Source organism: Hyperolius riggenbachi, chromosome 11, assembly GCF_040937935.1.
Source record: "Hyperolius riggenbachi isolate aHypRig1 chromosome 11, aHypRig1.pri, whole genome shotgun sequence".
Lineage (NCBI taxonomy): Eukaryota > Metazoa > Chordata > Amphibia > Anura > Hyperoliidae > Hyperolius > Hyperolius riggenbachi.
Genome location: NC_090656.1, coordinates 225,994,804 through 226,018,124, shown reverse-complemented (window position 1 = coordinate 226,018,124; position 23,321 = coordinate 225,994,804). Strand labels below are relative to the sequence as shown.

The following is a 23,321-nucleotide window of genomic DNA, read 5'->3' as shown; positions in this document are numbered from 1 at the left end:
AGTTTACCTGAGGTAAAATGTTTCCTGGATACGACATGCTTCATCACCATGGTGATAATTCTAGAAACGTTATTAAAGGGGCACTACAGCAAAAAACTGTAAAATTTAAAATATATGCAAACATATACAAATAAGAAGTACATTTTTTTCCAGAGTAAAATGAGCCATAAATGACTTTTCTCCAATGTTGCTGTCTCCTACAGTAGGTAGTAGAAATCTGATGGAACTGACAGGTTTTGGACTAGTCCATCTCTTTATAGGGGATTCTCAGGGATATATTTATTTTCAAAAGAACTTAGTGAATGGCAGTTGCTCTGTCCAACTGCCAAAAAACTGTGTAGGGAGCAGGGAAGCCGGCCAGCATCATTGTTTAAATCCTTTTTAGGCAATATCTTTATAAAGAATAAAAGCCTTGCTGAGAATCCCCTATGAAGAGATGGACTGTCTGTGTCCCCCACTCCTGTGTGTGACCCCTGCTCCTGCCTGCATCTCCTGCTCCTACCTGCATCCTCCCTCCTGTTCCCCTCCCCACTACTGCATGTGCCCCCCTTCTGTGTATGTCCCCCTCTCCTAAACACACTAGTCCTTCACACTTGTGTGTGTCCCACCTCCTATGCGTATGTCCCACTCCTGCCTGCCCTTCCCATGCAAAAGTGCCTGGTCCTAAAAGGGGGTTAGGTGGCCGGTCCTGAAAGAGTTAAACAGAGCTGCTGGTGTATGGTAAGTTCATATCTTATACATTATACTGAGCTGCTGGTAAATAGTGAGCTTGTAGATTATACATGTTGAGCATATAATAACTTATACAGTTGTGCTTATAAATTTACATACCCTGGCACAAATTATGATTTCTCAAAGCGGGATTGTCACCATAAAAAAAACATTTCAACAGCAACTGGTCTGAGTGTATTAAGTGATCCTGTAATTTGAATCCTGCATTTAAAACTTTCAAAACTTTTTCTGCTGTTATGATTTGTAGTTTTCAAATATTTTAGAAGCAACCCCCAGCATGCAACTGTTTGGCACTGACTATTAAAGGGGCTTTAATAGTCAGTGCCAAACAGTTGCATGCTGGGGGTTCTTTTTATCTATAACTAGCTGATGACCCGGCGTTGCCCGGGTATGTATTTGGGTGGTGTCGGTTCCGCCCAATTTTTCTAACCCTAAGGGCCCTTTTACACTTAATCAGTTGCTCTCAGTTAAAACGGAAAGAAAACTGATTTTCAAAGTAAGTTCCATGTTTTCCTATGGCACCTGTCACACTTAAAGGAATACTTAAGTCAAGTAAAAAAAAAGACTTTTACTCACCTGGGGCTCCCCTCAGCCCCCTGCAGGTGAACGGTGCCCTCGCCGTGTCCCTCCGATGCGCCTGGTCTCGCCGGCGGCCACTTCCGGTTTGGCCGTCACCGGGCGACAGGCTGTGAACGCGGTTGATTATCCGCGTCCCCGGACGCAATAGCGCCCTCTACAATGCTATTGCGTCCGGGGCCGCGGATGATCAGCCGCGTTCACAGCCTGTCGGCCGGTGACAGCCAAACCGGAAGTGGCCTCCGGCGAGACCAGCCGCATCGGAGGGACACGGCGAAGGAACCGTTCAGCTGCAGGGGGCTGAGGGGAGCCCCAGGTGAGTAAAAGTCATTTTTTTTACGTGACTTAAGTATTCCTTTAACGTGTTTTAACTGAAAGCTTTGTCACAATGTACTGCTATGGAAAAAATGCCTACTAACGCATACCAACTCATACTAATGCGTACTAACGCACACCAACTGATTAAGTGTAAAAGGGGCCTAACACACAAACACTGAATGACCAAGTTTGTGAGCTTTGGCATCAATAATTTGTATATTCTCATAGACATTAAACAAATTAGATTGGCTGTTTGTGACTCCGCCCCTCTCCAGCATTTGAACCCCAGGCACCCAATTACTATTTGTAGCAGGTTTGAGGCATCTTCTATTAACAGTGGCAGCAATTTAAGTATTCCCATAAATAATCAGGTGAATTTTGATTGGCTATTATAGGCTCCACCAACTTCCCTGAATATTAATCTCAGTCACCCAGTGACCATCTGGGCAAAGTTTGAGAACCCTGTCATTAACAGTATAAGAAGGCCTGCAGTTTACATTTTCCCAGTGAAATTTGTATTTGGCCCACTTTTTGTAACCTGGACAATGACCAAGTTTGTAAGCTTTCAGGTCCTTGGCTTCAATAAAATAAATCTGATTGGCTGTTTGTGGCTCCACCCCCTTTTCTGAATGTTTAACCCCAGTGACCTAATGACCAACTGTACCAGGTTTGAGGCTTGCGCCATTAACAGTGCAAGAATGGCAGCAATTTTAATATTACCCTTGAAAATCAACAGGTGAATAATGATTGGCTTTTCTCGGCTCCACCCATTTTTATGAATATTCATCCCAATCACCCAGTAAACAACTGTGCAAAGTTAGAGAACCCTGCCATTAACAGTGAAGAAAGGCTGCAGTTTACATTTTCCCAGGGAAATCTGTTTTTGACTCCACCCAGTGTTAAGTGTAACATTGACACACAGTCACTCAATGACCAAGTTAGTGAGCTTTCAGGTTCCTGACATCAAAATTGTGTGAATGGAAGCAGTTTATTCATCAAAGAAATCTGATTGGCTGTTTGTGGCTCCGCCTCTTTAGTGAATTTGAAACCCAGTCACTTAAAGTGAACCTTAAGTCAGAAAAAAAGATTACTTTTACTCACCTGGGGCTTCCAATAGCCTCCTGCAGCTGTCCGGTGCCCTCGCCGTGTCCCTCCGATCCTCGTGTCCCCACCGGCAGCCACTTCCGGTTTCGCCGTCAGGAGCCAACAGGCTGGGAACGCAAGTGATTCTTCGCGTTCCCAGCCACAATTGCGCCCTCTATGCTGCTATATGCTTCATGCTATATGCTATAGCAGCATAGAGGGCGCAATTGTGGCTGGGAACACGAAGAATCACTCGCGTTCCCAGCCTGTCGGCTCCTGACGGCGAAACTGGAAGTGGCTGCCGGCGGGGACACGAGGATTGGAGGGACACGGCGAGGGCACTGGACAGCTGCAGGAGGCTATTAGAAGCCCCAGGTGAGTAAAAGTCATTTTTTTCTGACTTAAGGTTCACTTTAATGACTGACTGTAGCAGGTTTGAGGCCTCTGTCATTAACAGTGTAAGAATGGCAGTAGTTTCAATATTCCCCATGAAATGCAATAGGTGCATTTTGATTGGCTGTTGTAGGCTCCACCTTCTTTTCTGAATATTAATCCCATTTACCCAGTAACCAACTGTGTCAAGTTTGAGAACCCTGCCATTAACAGTGTAAGAATGACTGCAGTTTATATTTTCCCATGTAAAAAGTTAGTTGTTTTTGGCTCCACCCACTGTTTCTAACCTTGACATACAGTCACTCAAAGACCAATTTTATGAGCTTTGGGGTCCTTGGCATTAATAAGTTGCATTTTTCCATTGAAATTAAACCCCAGTCTCCCAGTGACTGACTGTACCAGATTTGAGGCATTTGCCATTAAGGGTGTAAGAATGGTGGAATGTAAATATTCCCCTTGAAAATCAATAGGTGAATAATGATTAGCTGTTGTAGATTCCACACTTTCCTGAATAATTATCCCAGTCATGTAGCAAGGATACAGAGGCGCCAGTAGTATAAAAGAGGCGCTAAGCTGACGAACTATACAGATAAGTGTTATCTGTACAGATAAGTTATCTATACAGATAAGTGTTATGCTCCGTTCCATAGCCTGATGAAGTGGGTTGAACCCGCGAAACGCGTTGCAAACTATTGGAGTGTATAATTAAATTTCTTTCTGTGTTGAAAAATCAACATTATCTTGTGTTTCTTGGGAGAGGCGAATCCACCAATCACCTCCCTGTTTTAAGACTTTTATCTTTTTTTTATACTACTGGCGCCTCTGTATCCTTGCTACATAATTATCCACCCCTGGTGGAGGGGAATTGGCCCCATTTCTTCCTAACTACAGAGAGCGACTTCTTACTCCTGAGTGGGGACAGGTTTAATCTCCCCACCTGCCTATACAGTGGTTACCTGGACGGTAACCCGTGTTTGTGAGTATAAATCTCATTATATCATTTTTTTCTCTCATTTACATAAACGTACTACACTATATTGGGCTCTCGGTGTCTCCCCCCCCCCCCCCTAATTATCCCAGTCATGTCAGTGACCAACTGTGCCAAGTTTGAAAACCCTGCCAATAACAGAATGGCTAAAATCAATCTAACAAATCTCATTGGCTGTTTGTGGCCCCACCCCTTTAGTGAATTTAGACCCTAGTAACCCAATGACTGACTTTGAGGCCTCTGCCATTAACAGTGTAAGAATAGTAGCAATGTAAATATTCCCCTTGAAAAAAATCAATAGGTGAATTTTGATTGGCTATTGTAGGCTCCACCCACTTTCTAAATATTAATTATAGTCACCCAGTGGCCAACTATGTCAAGTTTGGGAACCCTGCCATTAACAGTGTAAGAATGGTTGCAGTTTATATTTTCCCATGTAAAAAATGTAGTTGTTGGGGCCGCCCACTTTTTCTAACCTTGACATACAGTCACTCAATTATCAAGTGTATGAGCTTTGGGGTCCTGGTATCAATAATTTGTACATTCCATTAAAATTAAACAAATCTGATTGGCTGTTTGTGGCTCCACCCCCTTTCTGAATTTGAACCCCCAGTCACCCACTGACCAACTGTACTAGGTTTGGGGCATCTGCTATTAACAGTGTAAGAATGGCAGCAATTTAAATATTCCCCTTGAAAATCAACAGGTGAATTATGATTGGCTGTTGTAGGCTCCACCATTTTCCTGAATATTAATCCCAGTCATCGAGTGACCAACTGTGCAAAGTTTGAGAACCCTGCCATTAACAGTGTAAGAATGGCTGCAGTTTATATTTTCCAGTGAAATTTGTTTTAGCTCCTCCCACTTTTTGTAACCTTGACACACAGTCACTAAGTGACCAAGTTTGTGAGCTTTCAGGTTCCTGGCATCAAAAATGTGTGAATGGAAGCAATTTATCCAGCAAGGAAATCTGATTGGCTATTTGTGGCCCTGCCCTTTTAGTAAATTTGGACCTCAGTCACCCAATGACCAACTGTAGCAAGTCTGAAGCCTCTGCCATAAACAGTGTAAGAATGGCAGCAGTTACAATATTACCCTTGAAAATCAATAGGTGAATTTTGATTGGCTGTTGTAGGCTCTGCCCGCTTTCCTAAATCCTAATCTCATTCACCCAGTGTAATGATCGCTGCTGCAGCAGCTATTGCTGGAAGTAGTGCTGCAGCTCAGGCAGTTCTGATCTATTTCCATGCAAGTTGCATAGCTTTGTCTGTCTTTCCCTGCTGTCAGCTTGTGACTGATTATCATTCACCTGTGTGGGAATCTGCATGTCTGCTCCCATTGGATGACCTCAGTATAAAGATCTGCTTCCTGCAGGGTTTCCTTGGGTTTTCATAGCTTCAGCTTAAGCCTGTCTTGCTGTCGCTTTAGCCCCCGATCGTGTTTCTTGTTAAAGATACTTTGCTGGTCTTTGCATCATATATTGGTTCATTGCCAATATATATGCATACCAGCACGTTTATTATTTTCCTTGTATTTGTGTTACGTTGATATATCAGTGTTGCTGATATATACGTACACGAACTGTTTATTTCCTGTGTTCAGTTAGTCAGTTTTCCAGCACGTTTTGGTAGTTTGCGCGTACCGTGAACACCCGTGCTGAGCTAGTTATCCTGTTCCTGTTCCTGTTTGTGGATTGCGTTCATCTCTGCGAAGAGATAACGAATCCTTCTGAATCCTGTTCTGTTACCGTTTGTGGATTGCGTTCATCTCTGCGAAGAGATAGCGAATCCTTCTGAGTCCTGTTCCCTGTATTACTCCAGTCTTAGTCAGAGTTCCTGCTTATGTCATATATCGGTTCATTGCCGATATATACATATGTTAGTCAGACGTTACGAATAGTTTCATTGATAGCTGTAATTGTAATACGCTAGGAAAACATACTTATTGTATATTTATCTGTGTTACGTTCATCTATCTTGATCCTGCTGTTTTCTGACTGTCCTGTCCTGTCTTTGTGAGGCACGCCATCGCCGCAGCGCATTGGCTGCCTCATTCCAGTCTGTCTGGTTTTGGACGCTTGCTGTCGCTAAGTAGCCGCTTGCTAGCAAGCGTTCATTCTGTCTACCTGTCCTGATCTCCTCAGTTCTGGTTTGTGCGCTCAGCGCTACTTTGCGCTGAGACGTTATAACGAAAGCATTGTTTGTGGCTGTCAGATCTGCACCGGCTCTGTGCGCCACAATCTCCTATTGGAGTCAGTCCTCCCCTCCACTATACTAGGGATAGCCTGTTTCCTGGTGCTAGTGTGTGTACCTCCTCCACGCCAGCTCATGCGTTGCATGCTGACTGTGGAGAATACACCACCAAGCGTTACATTATGAAAACCCCCTTACCAATCCCCATTGTGGGGGGGATTCCCAGAAAGTATGACACTGTTAATTATGGTTCCTGTTCCTTTAAAAAATTTGAAGAACTTAGCTCTGAAACTGAAAATGAGTTTTTCTCTGAATGTGCCAGGTTCCTGACTAATCCTGATCTCCAAGCGACTCCTGTTTCAACCTGGGCACTCCAACTAAGTTATATTTTGTTTAAAGGGGAATTATTCCAGTGGGCATTTGATGTTCTCAATCATTCCGATTTGAAAGATAGACCGCTGGAATTTCTAGCGTTTGTGATCCATAACTGGTTGCGCATAGATCCATTGCCTTTTCCTCTTAATGAACTCCTGGCAGCAGGCCAATCAGCTGCTCCGTCAATTGCTTGCAAGAATGAGCAGCAAGCAGAAAGTGTTACTGATAATTTTCCTGCAGCTTTGAATAAATCACCAAAAACCGCAAGGTCAAAGGCAAAACGCAAACGTTCTAAGAAACGTGTCCAATCTGCAGAATCGTTATCCTTAGCGACTGAGACCTATAATGAGATTCTGCCATTAACAGATAATGAAATGCAATTGTCTTTCAGGGGAGTTAAATGGACTTATGAAACTACTAATGAACTTTCCTCCCTGGCTAGGGAAAATAAAGATTTTTGTTTAAAAGAATTATCTGAGTATGATTATGATGAGATATTACAGAGTATTGAACAAATCAACTTATTTGTGAACCAAGGGAAGTTTGCATACACTACAGTTCAACACTTGCTACAGGTATTGGAAATTCTTAAGAATAAGGAATCTGCCAATCACCTGCTAATTAACCCTATACATGTGCCTGCCACAATCATATCTGCAGACTGTGATCAGCCTAAATGTTTCGCTGTTAAGTATGCATGGGATCCTCCATTCGAGAGGGGAGAGATGGAAGCCCTGGTCTGTGAATGGAAGAATGATTCAAGTTCATTTTGTCAATTTTACAGTGCAAAAAGTGAAATGGTATTGAACGCATGCATTAAGTCAGCCTATAACCTAATAGAGGCTGGTGTGTGTAGGTATGACTGTGTGGCTCCCTTGATTGATGTGTGGGAACTGATTTTGGATGATTTTTTTGTGACTCCGAATTCGCAAATTTGGCGTTCTGACCCGCCTGCTTCAGCACCTTTGGCTGATTCAGCAGGTGATTCGGAGCTCTTTTTGTGTGAAGTTGAAGTTCCTGCAATTCCACCCTGTACCATGGATAACTCAGTGTTACTTCCCAGTAAAACAGAAGCCACTGATACATTCTTAACCTTGCCCTGCGCAAATTTCTCAGCAGAGAATCCAGAGGTCCTGCTGACTTCCGAGTCCAGCCTAGCCAGTACTCATGACTCTTTGTTTAGTGAAACAGACACCAGAAAAATCTTGCCTGTCTCTGCAAACACTTCTGCAGAAATTACCTGTGTTAATAAAGTTCAACTCCTGTCTGATCCAGCAGATGCCAATAGATGCACTACATCAGTTTCCGAGTCCCAGCAATCCTGTCTAGTAAACTCAGAACCCCAGCATCTGAATTTTCCAATTTTACAAATGAATGGTGATTCAGATGCGCAAACATTGTGTCTTGATCTTCCTGTTTCTACACCTCGCTCTAGTTTCGTGAATAGCTCAGAGCATCTGCTATGTGAACCTGAAATCGCAGAATTATTACCTTGTTCAGAAAATTTTCCAATAAATTTGCCCTGTACCATGAATTGTGCAGTAGATCTCTCCAATGAAACTCAGGTCACAGAATCATTATGCTGTCCAGCAGGTGCTTCCATGGTTTTGCCCTGCAATATGGACTGTTCAGTGATCCTGTCCAGTGAAGCTGTGGTCGCAGAGTCTTATGCTTCACCCAGTACTTTGGATATTTCAAACCCTCTAGCAGAAGGGTCTGAGGCACTGCTTACCTCAGTTGGTGTTGCAGTAATATTCACTTGTCTAGCAGCTGTTTTGGAATTACAGTCTGCTCTAATAAAACTTGATGAATTTCTGTCCAGCAAAGCAGAAGCCATTGAAATATTGTCCTCGTCAGCAAGTGTGTTAGATACCTTGCCCTGTACACAGTCTGATTTAACCAATGTTGAGTCCCTCTCCAGTGTTGTAACAGCCGAGGAACTCCAGCCCTGTCCTCTGAATGTTTCAGAAGTCTTGCCCTGTAACATGGATAATTCTGATTCTCTGGTCAAAATAATAGAAATCTCAGAATTTCAGTCCGGTCTGATGAGTGTTCCTGAAACCCAGCCCTGTATCCTGAAAGATTCTGGTTCTCTGGCCGCTGTGGCAGAGGTTCCAGAGTCCCCTTCCTGTCCAGGGAATTCCTTAGTTTTGCCTAGTCCAGTGGGGACTGCTGCAATACTGACTTGTTCTGCAGCGCCTCATGAGCTCCAATCCAGTGTATTAAATGAGTCTCTGTCCAGTCCAGAGGTAGTTGTGGAATCCCTATCTGGTTCAGTGCATACATCAGAAGATTTGTCCTGTCTTGTTAGTGCCCCTGAATCTGATTTGTTACTGACTTTGCTGGAATCAGCGACATCTAAGTCTGATCCAGCATTCTCGTGTAAAAGTCCAGTAGTTGCGAAGTTTAGTTATGATGATTTTTTTTTGGCCAGTCCTGGTTTTGGTCCTGTCTTGGCTGACCCTGAGGCTCACAGTTCCTTGACATGCCCAGAGGTTTCTCTTGTGCCAGTGTGCCCAGATGTTCTTTGTGTGCCAGAATGCCCAAGTGTGTTTAAGGTGTTAGCGTGCTCTGATGCTTCCTTAGTGGGAACATGTTCTGATGTTGCCAGTCTGCCTGCATGCCCAGAGATGGTTCTGGTCCCTGAAAGCCCTGATATTGATGTTTGTCCTTGTGGCCCTGACTCGGGAATTGCCCTAGGTTCCATAGGGGTTCTTGATAGTTCTCCATGTGAGCCTAAAGGGCATTCTGACCTATGGGGATCTCTTTGGAGCTTCAAGGTGTTCTGGGAGGTCTCTGAGAAAACTTGTCCTGGTGCCTTGGACTGGTTCAACAGTGGGTTTTGTGTTGGTAAAGACAGTACCGGTGGGCATTGCAAAGGCTTTGGCGTTTCTGAACGGTTCCTGGAAGGCGGTGGGTATCGCTCAGGGAGTTTCGGAGGGCTTTCTTCTGGAAATCATGGTTCTGATGGGTGTCACACTGGGGCTTGTAGTACTGATGGGCAGGGTTCTGTAGGTTCTGGTTCTGATGGGTCCAGTCTTGTGGGGACTGATTCTGGAATTCGGTCTTGCCGGGCTGTCCCGGTCATCATGAATTATCAGTCAGACTGTTTTGTTGGAAATTTCAGTTTTGAAAAGCGTCTGGAATCCACTTTTAAAGGCGGGGGTACTGTAATGATCGCTGCTGCAGCAGCTATTGCTGGAAGTAGTGCTGCAGCTCAGGCAGTTCTGATCTATTTCCATGCAAGTTGCATAGCTTTGTCTGTCTTTCCCTGCTGTCAGCTTGTGACTGATTATCATTCACCTGTGTGGGAATCTGCATGTCTGCTCCCATTGGATGACCTCAGTATAAAGATCTGCTTCCTGCAGGGTTTCCTTGGGTTTTCATAGCTTCAGCTTAAGCCTGTCTTGCTGTCGCTTTAGCCCCCGATCGTGTTTCTTGTTAAAGATACTTTGCTGGTCTTTGCATCATATATTGGTTCATTGCCAATATATATGCATACCAGCACGTTTATTATTTTCCTTGTATTTGTGTTACGTTGATATATCAGTGTTGCTGATATATACGTACACGAACTGTTTATTTCCTGTGTTCAGTTAGTCAGTTTTCCAGCACCTTTTGGTAGTTTGCGCGTACCGTGAACACCCGTGCTGAGCTAGTTATCCTGTTCCTGTTCCTGTTTGTGGATTGCGTTCATCTCTGCGAAGAGATAACGAATCCTTCTGAATCCTGTTCTGTTACCGTTTGTGGATTGCGTTCATCTCTGCGAAGAGATAGCGAATCCTTCTGAGTCCTGTTCCCTGTATTACTCCAGTCTTAGTCAGAGTTCCTGCTTATGTCATATATCGGTTCATTGCCGATATATACATATGTTAGTCAGACCTTACGAATAGTTTCATTGATAGCTGTAATTGTAATACGCTAGGAAAACATACTTATTGTATATTTATCTGTGTTACGTTCATCTATCTTGATCCTGCTGTTTTCTGACTGTCCTGTCCTGTCTTTGTGAGGCACGCCATCGCCGCAGCGCATTGGCTGCCTCATTCCAGTCTGTCTGGTTTTGGACGCTTGCTGTCGCTAAGTAGCCGCTTGCTAGCAAGCGTTCATTCTGTCTACCTGTCCTGATCTCCTCAGTTCTGGTTTGTGCGCTCAGCGCTACTTTGCGCTGAGACGTTATAACGAAAGCATTGTTTGTGGCTGTCAGATCTGCACCGGCTCTGTGCGCCACAATCTCCTATTGGAGTCAGTCCTCCCCTCCACTATACTAGGGATAGCCTGTTTCCTGGTGCTAGTGTGTGTACCTCCTCCACGCCAGCTCATGCGTTGCATGCTGACTGTGGAGAATACACCACCAAGCGTCACATTATGAAAACCCCCTTACCAATCCCCATTGTGGGGGGGATTCCCAGAAAGTATGACACTGTTAATTATGGTTCCTGTTCCTTTAAAAAATTTGAAGAACTTAACTCTGAAACAGAAAATGAGTTTTTCTCTGAATGTGCCAGGTTCCTGACCAATCCTGATCTCCAAGCGACTCCTGTTTCAACCTGGGCACTCCAACTAAGTTATATTTTGTTTAAAGGGGAATTATTCCAGTGGGCATTTGATGTTCTCAATCATTCCGATTTGAAAGATAGACCGCTGGAATTTCTAGCGTTTGTGATCCATAACTGGTTGCGCATAGATCCATTGCCTTTTCCTCTTAATGAACTCCTGGCAGCAGGCCAATCAGCTGCTCCGTCAATTGCTTGCAAGAATGAGCAGCAAGCAGAAAGTGTTACTGATAATTTTCCTGCAGCTTTGAATAAATCACCAAAAACCGCAAGGTCAAAGGCAAAACGCAAACGTTCTAAGAAACGTGTCCAATCTGCAGAATCGTTATCCTTAGCGACTGAGACCTATAATGAGATTCTGCCATTAACAGATAATGAAATGCAATTGTCTTTCAGGGGAGTTAAATGGACTTATGAAACTACTAATGAACTTTCCTCCCTGGCTAGGGAAAATAAAGATTTTTGTTTAAAAGAATTATCTGAGTATGATTATGATGAGATATTACAGAGTATTGAACAAATCAACTTATTTGTGAACCAAGGGAAGTTTGCATACACTACAGTTCAACACTTGCTACAGGTATTGGAAATTCTTAAGAATAAGGAATCTGCCAATCACCTGCTAATTAACCCTATACATGTGCCTGCCACAATCATATCTGCAGACTGTGATCAGCCTAAATGTTTCGCTGTTAAGTATGCATGGGATCCTCCATTCGAGAGGGGAGAGATGGAAGCCCTGGTCTGTGAATGGAAGAATGATTCAAGTTCATTTTGTCAATTTTACAGTGCAAAAAGTGAAATGGTATTGAACGCATGCATTAAGTCAGCCTATAACCTAATAGAGGCTGGTGTGTGTAGGTATGACTGTGTGGCTCCCTTGATTGATGTGTGGGAACTGATTTTGGATGATTTTTTTGTGACTCCGAATTCGCAAATTTGGCGTTCTGACCCGCCTGCTTCAGCACCTTTGGCTGATTCAGCAGGTGATTCGGAGCTCTTTTTGTGTGAAGTTGAAGTTCCTGCAATTCCACCCTGTACCATGGATAACTCAGTGTTACTTCCCAGTAAAACAGAAGCCACTGATACATTCTTAACCTTGCCCTGCGCAAATTTCTCAGCAGAGAATCCAGAGGTCCTGCTGACTTCCGAGTCCAGCCTAGCCAGTACTCATGACTCTTTGTTTAGTGAAACAGACACCAGAAAAATCTTGCCTGTCTCTGCAAACACTTCTGCAGAAATTACCTGTGTTAATAAAGTTCAACTCCTGTCTGATCCAGCAGATGCCAATAGATGCACTACATCAGTTTCCGAGTCCCAGCAATCCTGTCTAGTAAACTCAGAACCCCAGCATCTGAATTTTCCAATTTTACAAATGAATGGTGATTCAGATGCGCAAACATTGTGTCTTGATCTTCCTGTTTCTACACCTCGCTCTAGTTTCGTGAATAGCTCAGAGCATCTGCTATGTGAACCTGAAATCGCAGAATTATTACCTTGTTCAGAAAATTTTCCAATAAATTTGCCCTGTACCATGAATTGTGCAGTAGATCTCTCCAATGAAACTCAGGTCACAGAATCATTATGCTGTCCAGCAGGTGCTTCCATGGTTTTGCCCTGCAATATGGACTGTTCAGTGATCCTGTCCAGTGAAGCTGTGGTCGCAGAGTCTTATGCTTCACCCAGTACTTTGGATATTTCAAACCCTCTAGCAGAAGGGTCTGAGGCACTGCTTACCTCAGTTGGTGTTGCAGTAATATTCACTTGTCTAGCAGCTGTTTTGGAATTACAGTCTGCTCTAATAAAACTTGATGAATTTCTGTCCAGCAAAGCAGAAGCCATTGAAATATTGTCCTCGTCAGCAAGTGTGTTAGATACCTTGCCCTGTACACAGTCTGATTTAACCAATGTTGAGTCCCTCTCCAGTGTTGTAACAGCCGAGGAACTCCAGCCCTGTCCTCTGAATGTTTCAGAAGTCTTGCCCTGTAACATGGATAATTCTGATTCTCTGGTCAAAATAATAGAAATCTCAGAATTTCAGTCCGGTCTGATGAGTGTTCCTGAAACCCAGCCCTGTATCCTGAAAGATTCTGGTTCTCTGGCCGCTGTGGCAGAGGTTCCAGAGTCCCCTTCCTGTCCAGGGAATTCCTTAGTTTTGCCTAGTCCAGTGGGGACTGCTGCAATACTGACTTGTTCTGCAGCGCCTCATGAGCTCCAATCCAGTGTATTAAATGAGTCTCTGTCCAGTCCAGAGGTAGTTGTGGAATCCCTATCTGGTTCAGTGCATACATCAGAAGATTTGTCCTGTCTTGTTAGTGCCCCTGAATCTGATTTGTTACTGACTTTGCTGGAATCAGCGACATCTAAGTCTGATCCAGCATTCTCGTGTAAAAGTCCAGTAGTTGCGAAGTTTAGTTATGATGATTTTTTTTTTGGCCAGTCCTGGTTTTGGTCCTGTCTTGGCTGACCCTGAGGCTCACAGTTCCTTGACATGCCCAGAGGTTTCTCTTGTGCCAGTGTGCCCAGATGTTCTTTGTGTGCCAGAATGCCCAAGTGTGTTTAAGGTGTTAGCGTGCTCTGATGCTTCCTTAGTGGGAACATGTTCTGATGTTGCCAGTCTGCCTGCATGCCCAGAGATGGTTCTGGTCCCTGAAAGCCCTGATATTGATGTTTGTCCTTGTGGCCCTGACTCGGGAATTGCCCTAGGTTCCATAGGGGTTCTTGATAGTTCTCCATGTGAGCCTAAAGGGCATTCTGACCTATGGGGATCTCTTTGGAGCTTCAAGGTGTTCTGGGAGGTCTCTGAGAAAACTTGTCCTGGTGCCTTGGACTGGTTCAACAGTGGGTTTTGTGTTGGTAAAGACAGTACCGGTGGGCATTGCAAAGGCTTTGGCGTTTCTGAACGGTTCCTGGAAGGCGGTGGGTATCGCTCAGGGAGTTTCGGAGGGCTTTCTTCTGGAAATCATGGTTCTGATGGGTGTCACACTGGGGCTTGTAGTACTGATGGGCAGGGTTCTGTAGGTTCTGGTTCTGATGGGTCCAGTCTTGTGGGGACTGATTCTGGAATTCGGTCTTGCCGGGCTGTCCCGGTCATCATGAATTATCAGTCAGACTGTTTTGTTGGAAATTTCAGTTTTGAAAAGCGTCTGGAATCCACTTTTAAAGGCGGGGGTACTGTAATGATCGCTGCTGCAGCAGCTATTGCTGGAAGTAGTGCTGCAGCTCAGGCAGTTCTGATCTATTTCCATGCAAGTTGCATAGCTTTGTCTGTCTTTCCCTGCTGTCAGCTTGTGACTGATTATCATTCACCTGTGTGGGAATCTGCATGTCTGCTCCCATTGGATGACCTCAGTATAAAGATCTGCTTCCTGCAGGGTTTCCTTGGGTTTTCATAGCTTCAGCTTAAGCCTGTCTTGCTGTCGCTTTAGCCCCCGATCGTGTTTCTTGTTAAAGATACTTTGCTGGTCTTTGCATCATATATTGGTTCATTGCCAATATATATGCATACCAGCACGTTTATTATTTTCCTTGTATTTGTGTTACGTTGATATATCAGTGTTGCTGATATATACGTACACGAACTGTTTATTTCCTGTGTTCAGTTAGTCAGTTTTCCAGCACGTTTTGGTAGTTTGCGCGTACCGTGAACACCCGTGCTGAGCTAGTTATCCTGTTCCTGTTCCTGTTTGTGGATTGCGTTCATCTCTGCGAAGAGATAACGAATCCTTCTGAATCCTGTTCTGTTACCGTTTGTGGATTGCGTTCATCTCTGCGAAGAGATAGCGAATCCTTCTGAGTCCTGTTCCCTGTATTACTCCAGTCTTAGTCAGAGTTCCTGCTTATGTCATATATCGGTTCATTGCCGATATATACATATGTTAGTCAGACGTTACGAATAGTTTCATTGATAGCTGTAATTGTAATACGCTAGGAAATCATACTTATTGTATATTTATCTGTGTTACGTTCATCTATCTTAATCCTGCTGTTTCCTGACTGTCCTGTCTTTGTGAGGCACGCCATCGCCGCAGCGCATTGGCTGCCTCATTCCAGTCTGTCTGGTTTTGGACGCTTGCTGTCGCTAAGTAGCCGCTTGCTAGCAAGCGTTCATTCTGTCTACCTGTCCTGATCTCCTCAGTTCTGGTTTGTGCGCTCAGCGCTACTTTGCGCTGAGACGTTATAACGAAAGCATTGTTTGTGGCTGTCAGATCTGCACCGGCTCTGTGCGCCACAATCTCCTATTGGAGTCAGTCCTCCCCTCCACTATACTAGGGATAGCCTGTTTCCTGGTGCTAGTGTGTGTACCTCCTCCACGCCAGCTCATGCGTTGCATGCTGACTGTGGAGAATACACCACCAAGCGTCACACCCAGTGACCAAGTGTGGCAAGTTTGAGAACCCTGCAATTAACAGTCTATGGGCCTGATTCACAAAGCGGTGCAAACACTTTGCACGCCTGTGAAAAGCCCTTTATCACGCCTAAACTTAGTTTAGGCGTGATCTGAAGGAATTCGCGCGAAGTGCCCATTAAGCCCTATGGGACTTTGCGCGTGCGCGCATGCGTACGCGCGGGAAAATTCGCGCGAGTTAGAGCACAAAGCGGTGATAACTTTTCTGGTGCAAAGGTTATCATGCCTAAAGTCTTTTAGGCGTGATAACTGAGTTATCACCGCTTTGTGAATCGAGCCCTAAGGATGGCTGCAGTTTACATTTTCCCATTAAAAATGAATGGCTGAAATTTGATTGACTGTTTTATGCTCCGCCCACTTTTCCTGGATTTGTAACCTCGGTCACAAGTAACCAGCTGTGCCAAGTGTGGGGACTCTGGCTTTATTACTGTGAGAATGGCAGCCTTTTCCATGTTTTCCATTGACATGAATGAGTGAATTCTGATTGGCTGTTTGTAGCTCCGCCCAGGTGTGCAGGGGGGACAGGAGACCCCAAGAATATATCATCCCACTTCATCCACAAACTTCAGTCATGGGATCGCCCTTGTTTTAACATCATTGGCAGGATTAGTATTATCAAAATGATTGTGCTACCCAAGCTCATCTTTTTATTGCGGAGTTTGCCGGTGACCATCCCAGGTTCATGGTTCCAAAGCTGGCATAAAATTTTTCAAAACTTTATATGGAGTAGGTCTAGACGTAGATTAAGCTACAAACTAATCTCTAGGGGGAAAGAGACGGGAGGCCTAGCGGCACCAAACATCCAGAATTACTACAGAAGTATACACTTGGCCAGAGTTCTGGACTGGAGGATAGAATCCTCTCCTAACAAAACAGGTAAAATATGGACGTTACTGGAAAAGGAGGAAGGTAAATTTAATTTAATTTTTTCATGGATACCAAGTAATATTTATAAAGTATATTCCACTACCTACCATCCGCTGATTAGCCCCACACTAAAAACCTTTTACTGGTTTGTTCTAAAATGGCAAAAAGAAACAGGCCTCTCGCCTCTGACCACATTGAGAGACAATCCAGACTTTATTCCAGGTTTGGAGAAGTCTTGGTTTATAAAGAACAAAATAAGCAGTGAAACTCGTATTATTAACCTCAGGGGCGACCACACTTTGAAAATACCTAGCCTATTATGTAATCATGGGCAGGAAAACTCCTGGGGATTAACTCAAGCCCGAAGTTTCCTGCAAAAAGTGCACTCGAAATCTACTAAAATTAGGAAAGATCTGAATATTTTAGAAAAACACATCCTACTTAATAAAAAAATGGAAAAGGCTCTATCTAAACTAAATAGACTTAATAGCCCAGGAGAGATAGATAATTCTACCCCAACGTACTGTACAAAATGGGAAACAACTATCAATCCTACTCTCAGTTGCAAATGGCCTAAGATCTGGCGTAGTAACTGGTCTATACAGGATGCAGGACTACAACTTATCCAGTACAAGACTACTGCTAAATGGTATATTACCCCAGCACACATTCAGAGATTCACTGGCCATAGAGAAGTATGTTGGAGGTGTGGGCAGGAGGACGGGACAGAGCTGCACATGTGGTGGACATGCCCCATAGCTAAAACCTTTTGGGATGAAATAAGCCATTTTTGTAGAGAATTACTAGGAGATACCTTCGATCTATCTGCAGAAGAAGCTATTTTTGGATTTGCTGATACGGGTGGGTGTAAAGGTAGTATTTTAATTAAAGAAGTAGGTACCAAGGTTGCCAAAAAAATGATAGTAGATAAGTGGAAAGAATCAACCCCCCCAAGCTTGGATGAATGGGTCTGCAGAATGGACCAGCTATGTGGTGGCAGTGCCTCTGTAGTTCAAGATACGAAGGAAGACAAAATGGTTTGTGGTGGATGTGAAATGGCAAGTCCGTACAGTAAGACCTGGCAAGAAATCACAGAAAGATATATAAATAAAATATAAATATACACACATTTTGGGGACAAAGGTAGACGGAGCCTGAGGCGGGTGGATAATCTGTGGTGGAGACTGGTAACAGGATATATTGCGCTTCGGTATGTTTTTGTGTGTTTGTGAGTCTGAGTGGGAAGATTGTGGACTAAGAGTGAATGGATGAGGGTTGAATGTGCATACGTACATGCGGAAGCTAGAACCTCTGCCCATCGTCTGAAGGTTAGCAAGCTGGGACAATTGAAATAGTGCAGTCATGCTGGAGAGGGTAGGATTGGGCACTGAAATGGTAGTTAAACGATCTATTTAGTTTGTATAGAAATTTATAAGCGCTACAAAAAAATGGAACCGAACGATGATGATAGCATTACCCAGCGATGGCACACAGCCACTTAAGGCTGATGAACCTCTAGCTGACAAGCTTTCTGCATGTGGTGTGCATCTGAGTTAAAGAAAAAAAAAAAAAAAAAAAAAAAAAAAAAGAATATATCATCCCAGGTAGTAAGGGATCTGCATACCAAGTTTCGTTCAAATCAGTGAAGACGTTTTCGCGTGATCGTGACACACACGCGCGCACGCACGCACACACACACACACACACACACACACACACACACACACACACACACACACACACACACACACACACACACACACACACACACACACACACACACACACACACACACACACACACACACACACACACACACGATTTTATATATAGATAGATATATTCCTCCTCTTCCCTTTATTTCCCTGCCCAGCTGACTAGCTGAAACCTTATACCTGATCCCCTGCTCACTTGTGTTTACAAGTAAGGCAGAGGTGATTCAGCGATTGGAGGAGAAAAGTGTTAAGGGAAGAATTACATCAGTATTTAGCCTCAAACTGTGGGCAAAAGACATGGCCCCCACCAGGAACAGAATTCTCTTTATTTACTATATAAATTCACTGAAATCAAAACGTGGACAGTGCAATACATGCGTAATGTAAGTAGATCAAGTATTTATCTACCTATATATGTGCTTTTTTTACTGGCATAGTATGGCTAATCCTCCTGCTTTAAAGGAACTCTATCAAACCATGTGTTCTAAAATGACAATGTACAAATAATGTCTCTAAGTAGCTGTGTAAACATTTTTAATTTATTGTGTGTAGGTTTTAGCTACATTTGGAATGTCTCATTTACAGAGGTATGAATCTGTAAGAATCTCTGCAACCTGACATGCTAAGAACAGTGTAATATTGAAGCATATATCAGGTTTCACACACACACAATTACAGATGTTTATGTTGCACATAACATACATTTCCTCTGCTCTCTGTAAGAGAAAGCTCTGCCTGTCTCTGACTGAGCTCTCTGCACACATAGAGTTAATGATGCACTGTGAAGGGAATCCCCCCCCTCCCCTCATGGCTCAGTCTGCTGTCAGAATTTTAGCAGACTGCCCAGAAAAGTTTGAAAGGGATTAGATAACAGTAAACAGAGAGATAATAATTCAGATGCATACACCAACACTTAGCAGCACTTCTCAAACATTTTCTATCTCAATTGAAATAACATGTCAATCGATAGTATCCCTTTAAATATTTTTAAGAGAATACAAATGCTAACACAAAACTTTTTCTTTCCCTTATGGCTAGTGGTTGGCTGAAGTCATTAATTGTCAAACAACTGTGTTAACTCTTTTTAAAACATAATCACTACAAAAACTACCCAAATGACTCTGATCAAAAGTTTACATACATACCCTAGTTCTTAAAGGGACTCTGAGGAGTAACAAAACACTCCCCAGCCCACTGCAGGTCGGATGGTCCCCCGGCGTCCTCCTGGCTCCTCTCTGGGTCCCTCCGCAGAAATCACAACCGGCGATACCGGGGCCAAGAGTCGGACTGACACTTCCTGAACGTCCACGCTCGTCGTCATCATACCGGCCGCTACGCATCATATCGGCGGCCGGCGTGACAGTACTGCACATGCACGGTTTTCTAACTCTAAACCGCGCATGCGCAGTACTGTCACGCCGGCCGGCGAGATGACGACGAGCATGGCCGTTGAGGAAGTGTCAGACCGACACTCGGCCCCGGTATTATCGGTCGTGATTTCTGTGGAGGGACCCAGAGAGGAGTCAGGAAGAAGCCGGAGGACCTCCCGCCCTACGGTGGGCTGGAGAAAGCCCCAGGTAAGTTCCAATTTTGTTTTTTGTTACTTCTCGGAGTCCCGTTAACCACTTAAAGTGAACCTCCGGACTAAAAATTTACTCAGCAGAACTGAAAAGGCTTGGTGTTTCTTTAACAGTTTCACAGCACCAGGACTTTGTTTTTCTTACCAAAGCATAATTTTTAGCTGCATTTTTAACTAAGCTCCACCCATCAAAGAAAAAAAGCCCAGGCTTTTTTTCCCAGATGCTGTGCAGAGCATGATGGGATTTCCTATGTTGTTATTCACGTTACCTAGCAACTGGGAGAGGTGCTCAGGACACAGGACAGTTAGAACTGTGTGGCTCCCTGTCACCTCCTTTCAACCAAAAAGATGGCTGCCATCATGAAATCAAACATTTGCCTGTTCTTTTAAAACAATGTGGGTAAGAGATTATATTTTCTATCGATTTTAATTAACACAACTAATGTAACTTAATGACAGTATGTTTGTTTAGGCTGGAGTTCCTCTTTAAGGACCAGAGCAGTTTTGACATTTTAGCTATATCCCTTCACAATCAGCAATAACTTTACCACTGCTTAAGACTACTAAGTGAGATATATATTTTTTTGTTCCAGAACAAACTGGTGTTTCTTTGGGAAGTTTTATTTTCTTAAGAATTTTTTTTATTTTTATGCTTTTTAAAGCAAAAAAAGTAAAAAAAAATACATTATTTCTTAGTTTTTACCCATCATAATTTTAAAATAAAAAGTGCTACTGTACATAAAAAAAACATAAAATGTATAGCACTAGTTCTCCCATTTATCACAAAACTTCTATTATGTTCCTGTCACAATTTATGGTGATGATAGTTGATGTTAAATAAAGGTGGGTTTTTGCTACAGTGTTATTTTTTTGCCTTGTACCGAAAAAATAAAACAAATATTTTTATCGGTAAAAATAAGAGAAAAAGGGGTTTCAGAAAACGTTAATTAACAATTTAATTATGTATTGGGGTAGTATTAAAAGTAGGTGGGGTTATGAGCACAATGGGGGTATGTGCGGCCAGGGGTGCGTGTGGCCATGCGCAGTACTGCACACCTTACGAGGACTAGAGAGAGAGAGACCGGGCCAGTCAGAGGAGGATAGGAGCATCCTGGGAGGACTTTAAGGAAGCCTATGGGGCTGGAGTAAGCCCCAGGTAAGTATGAATGCTTTTATGTGGGTATACTTTTATTCCCTGGAGGTCTAGTGAGTCTAGTGAGTCCCTTTAACTGTGGTGGTCTGCTGGGTTTAAAAATTAGCTGTTTACTTCCCCACACCAAAAATTACCCAAATACATTTTTTAATAAAAAAATAATTAAAAAAAATACAATTAAAAAAACAACAACACATAAATAGTTACCTAAGCGTCTGAACTTTTTAAATATGCATGTCAAAGGAGTATATTAATATATATTTTTTAATTATGGGCTTGAAAATAGTGATGGATGCAAATTGAAAAAATGCACCTTTATTTCCAAATAAAATATTGGCGCCATGCATTGTGATAGGGACATCATTTAAATGGTGTTATAAGCGGGACAAATCGGCAAATCAAATACATGGGTTTTAATTATGGTATCATGTATTCATTTCAAACTATGATGGCCAAAAACTGAGAAATAATGCATTTTTTTCCATTTCTGTCTTAATATTCCTGTTAAAATGGATTTAGAATAAATTAATTCTTAGCAAAATGTATCACCCCAAGAAAGCCTAATTGGTGGTGGAAAAAACAAGATATACAACCTAGGGGCCACATGAACAGCATCATTCCTGTTTATACATTTTGAACTTTAAGTTTTACCACATGACTTAACAAATATTGCCTAGAATGCCTAGAATTTCCCTATATATCTACACAAGCTACCAGTGAGAGAAACTACAGATTCAAAGGTGAACCCATACCTACAGTAGCTTGCAAAAGTATTCAGCCCCCTTGAAGTTTTCCACATTTTGTCACATTACTGCCACAAACACGAATCAATTTTATTGGAATTCCACGTGAAAGACCAATACAAAGTGGTGTACACGTGAGAAGTGGTACGAAAATCATACATGATTCCAAACATTTTTTACAAATCAATAACTGCAAAGTGGGGTGTGCGTAATTATTCAGCCCCCTTTGGTCTGAGTGCAGTCAGTTGCCCATAGACATTGCCTGATGAGTGCTAATGACTAAATAGATTGCACCTGTGTGTAATCTAATGTCAGTACAAATACAGCTGCTCTGCGACGGCCTCAGAGGTTGTCTAAGAGAATATTGGGAGCAACAACACCATGAAGTACAAAGAACACACCAGACAGGTCAGGTATAAAGTTATTGAGAAATTTAAAGCAAGCTTAGGCTACAAAAAGATTTCTAAAGCCTTGAACATCCTTGAACATCCCACGGAGCACTGTTCAAGCGATCATTTAGAAATGGAAGGAGTATGGCACAACTGTAAACTTACCAAGACAAGGCCATCCACCTAAACTCACAGGCCGAACAAGGAGAGCGCTGATCAGAAAAGCAGTCAAGAGGCCCATGGTGACTCTGGACGAGCTGCAGAGATCTAAAGCTCAGGTAGGGGAATCTGTCCATAGGACAACTATTAGTCATGCACTGCACAAAGTTGGCCTTCATGGAAGAGTGGCAAGAAGAAATCCATTGTTAACAGAAAAGCATAAGAAGTCCCGTTTGCAGTTTGCCACAAGCCATGTGGGGGACACAGCAAACATGTGGAAGAAGGTGCTCTGGTCAGATCAGACCAAAATGGAACTTTTTGGCCAAAATGCAAAACGCTATGTGTGACGGAAAACGAACACTGCATATCACTCAGAATGCACCATCTCGACTGTCAAATATGGTGGTGGCAGCATCATGCTCTGGGGGTGCTTCTCTTCAGCAGGGACAGGGAAGCTGGTCAGAGTTGATGGGAAGATGGATGGAGCCAAATACAGGGCAATCTTGGAAGAAAACCTCTTGGAGGCTGCAAAAGACTTGAGACAGGGTGGAGGTTCACCTTCCAGCAGGACAATGACCCTAAACATAAAGCCAGGGCAACAATGGAATGGTTTAAAACAAAACATATCCATGTGTTAGAATGGCCCAGTCAAAGTCCAGATCTAAATCCAATCGAGAATCTGTGGCAAGATCTGAAAACTGCTGTTCACAAACGATGTCCATCTAATCTGACTGAGCTGGAGTTGTTTTGCAAAGAAGAATGGGCAAAGATTTCATTCTGTAGATGTGCAAAGCTGGTAGAGACATACCCGAAAAGACTGGCAGCTGTAATTGCAGCAAAAGGTGGTTCTACAAAGTATTGACTCAGGGGGCTGAATAATTACGCACACCCCACTTTGCAGTTATTGATTTGTAAAAAATGTTTGGAATCATGTATGATTTTCGTTCCACTTCTCACGTGTACACCACTTTGTATTGGTCTTTCACGTGGAATTCCAATAAAATTGATTCATGTCTGTGGCAGTAATGTGACAAAAAGTGGAAAACTTCAAGGGGGCCGAATACTTTTGCAAGCCACTGTAGATCAATTCATTGT

General features: G+C 43.1%; 1 protein-coding gene across 1 annotated transcript in view; it reads left to right on the top strand.

Moving 5' to 3' along the window:
* The window catches only part of LOC137538168 (pancreatic secretory granule membrane major glycoprotein GP2-like), a 169,926-nt gene that overhangs the window by 61,893 nt on the left and 84,712 nt on the right, over positions 1 to 23,321 (top strand). The window lies entirely within an intron of this gene.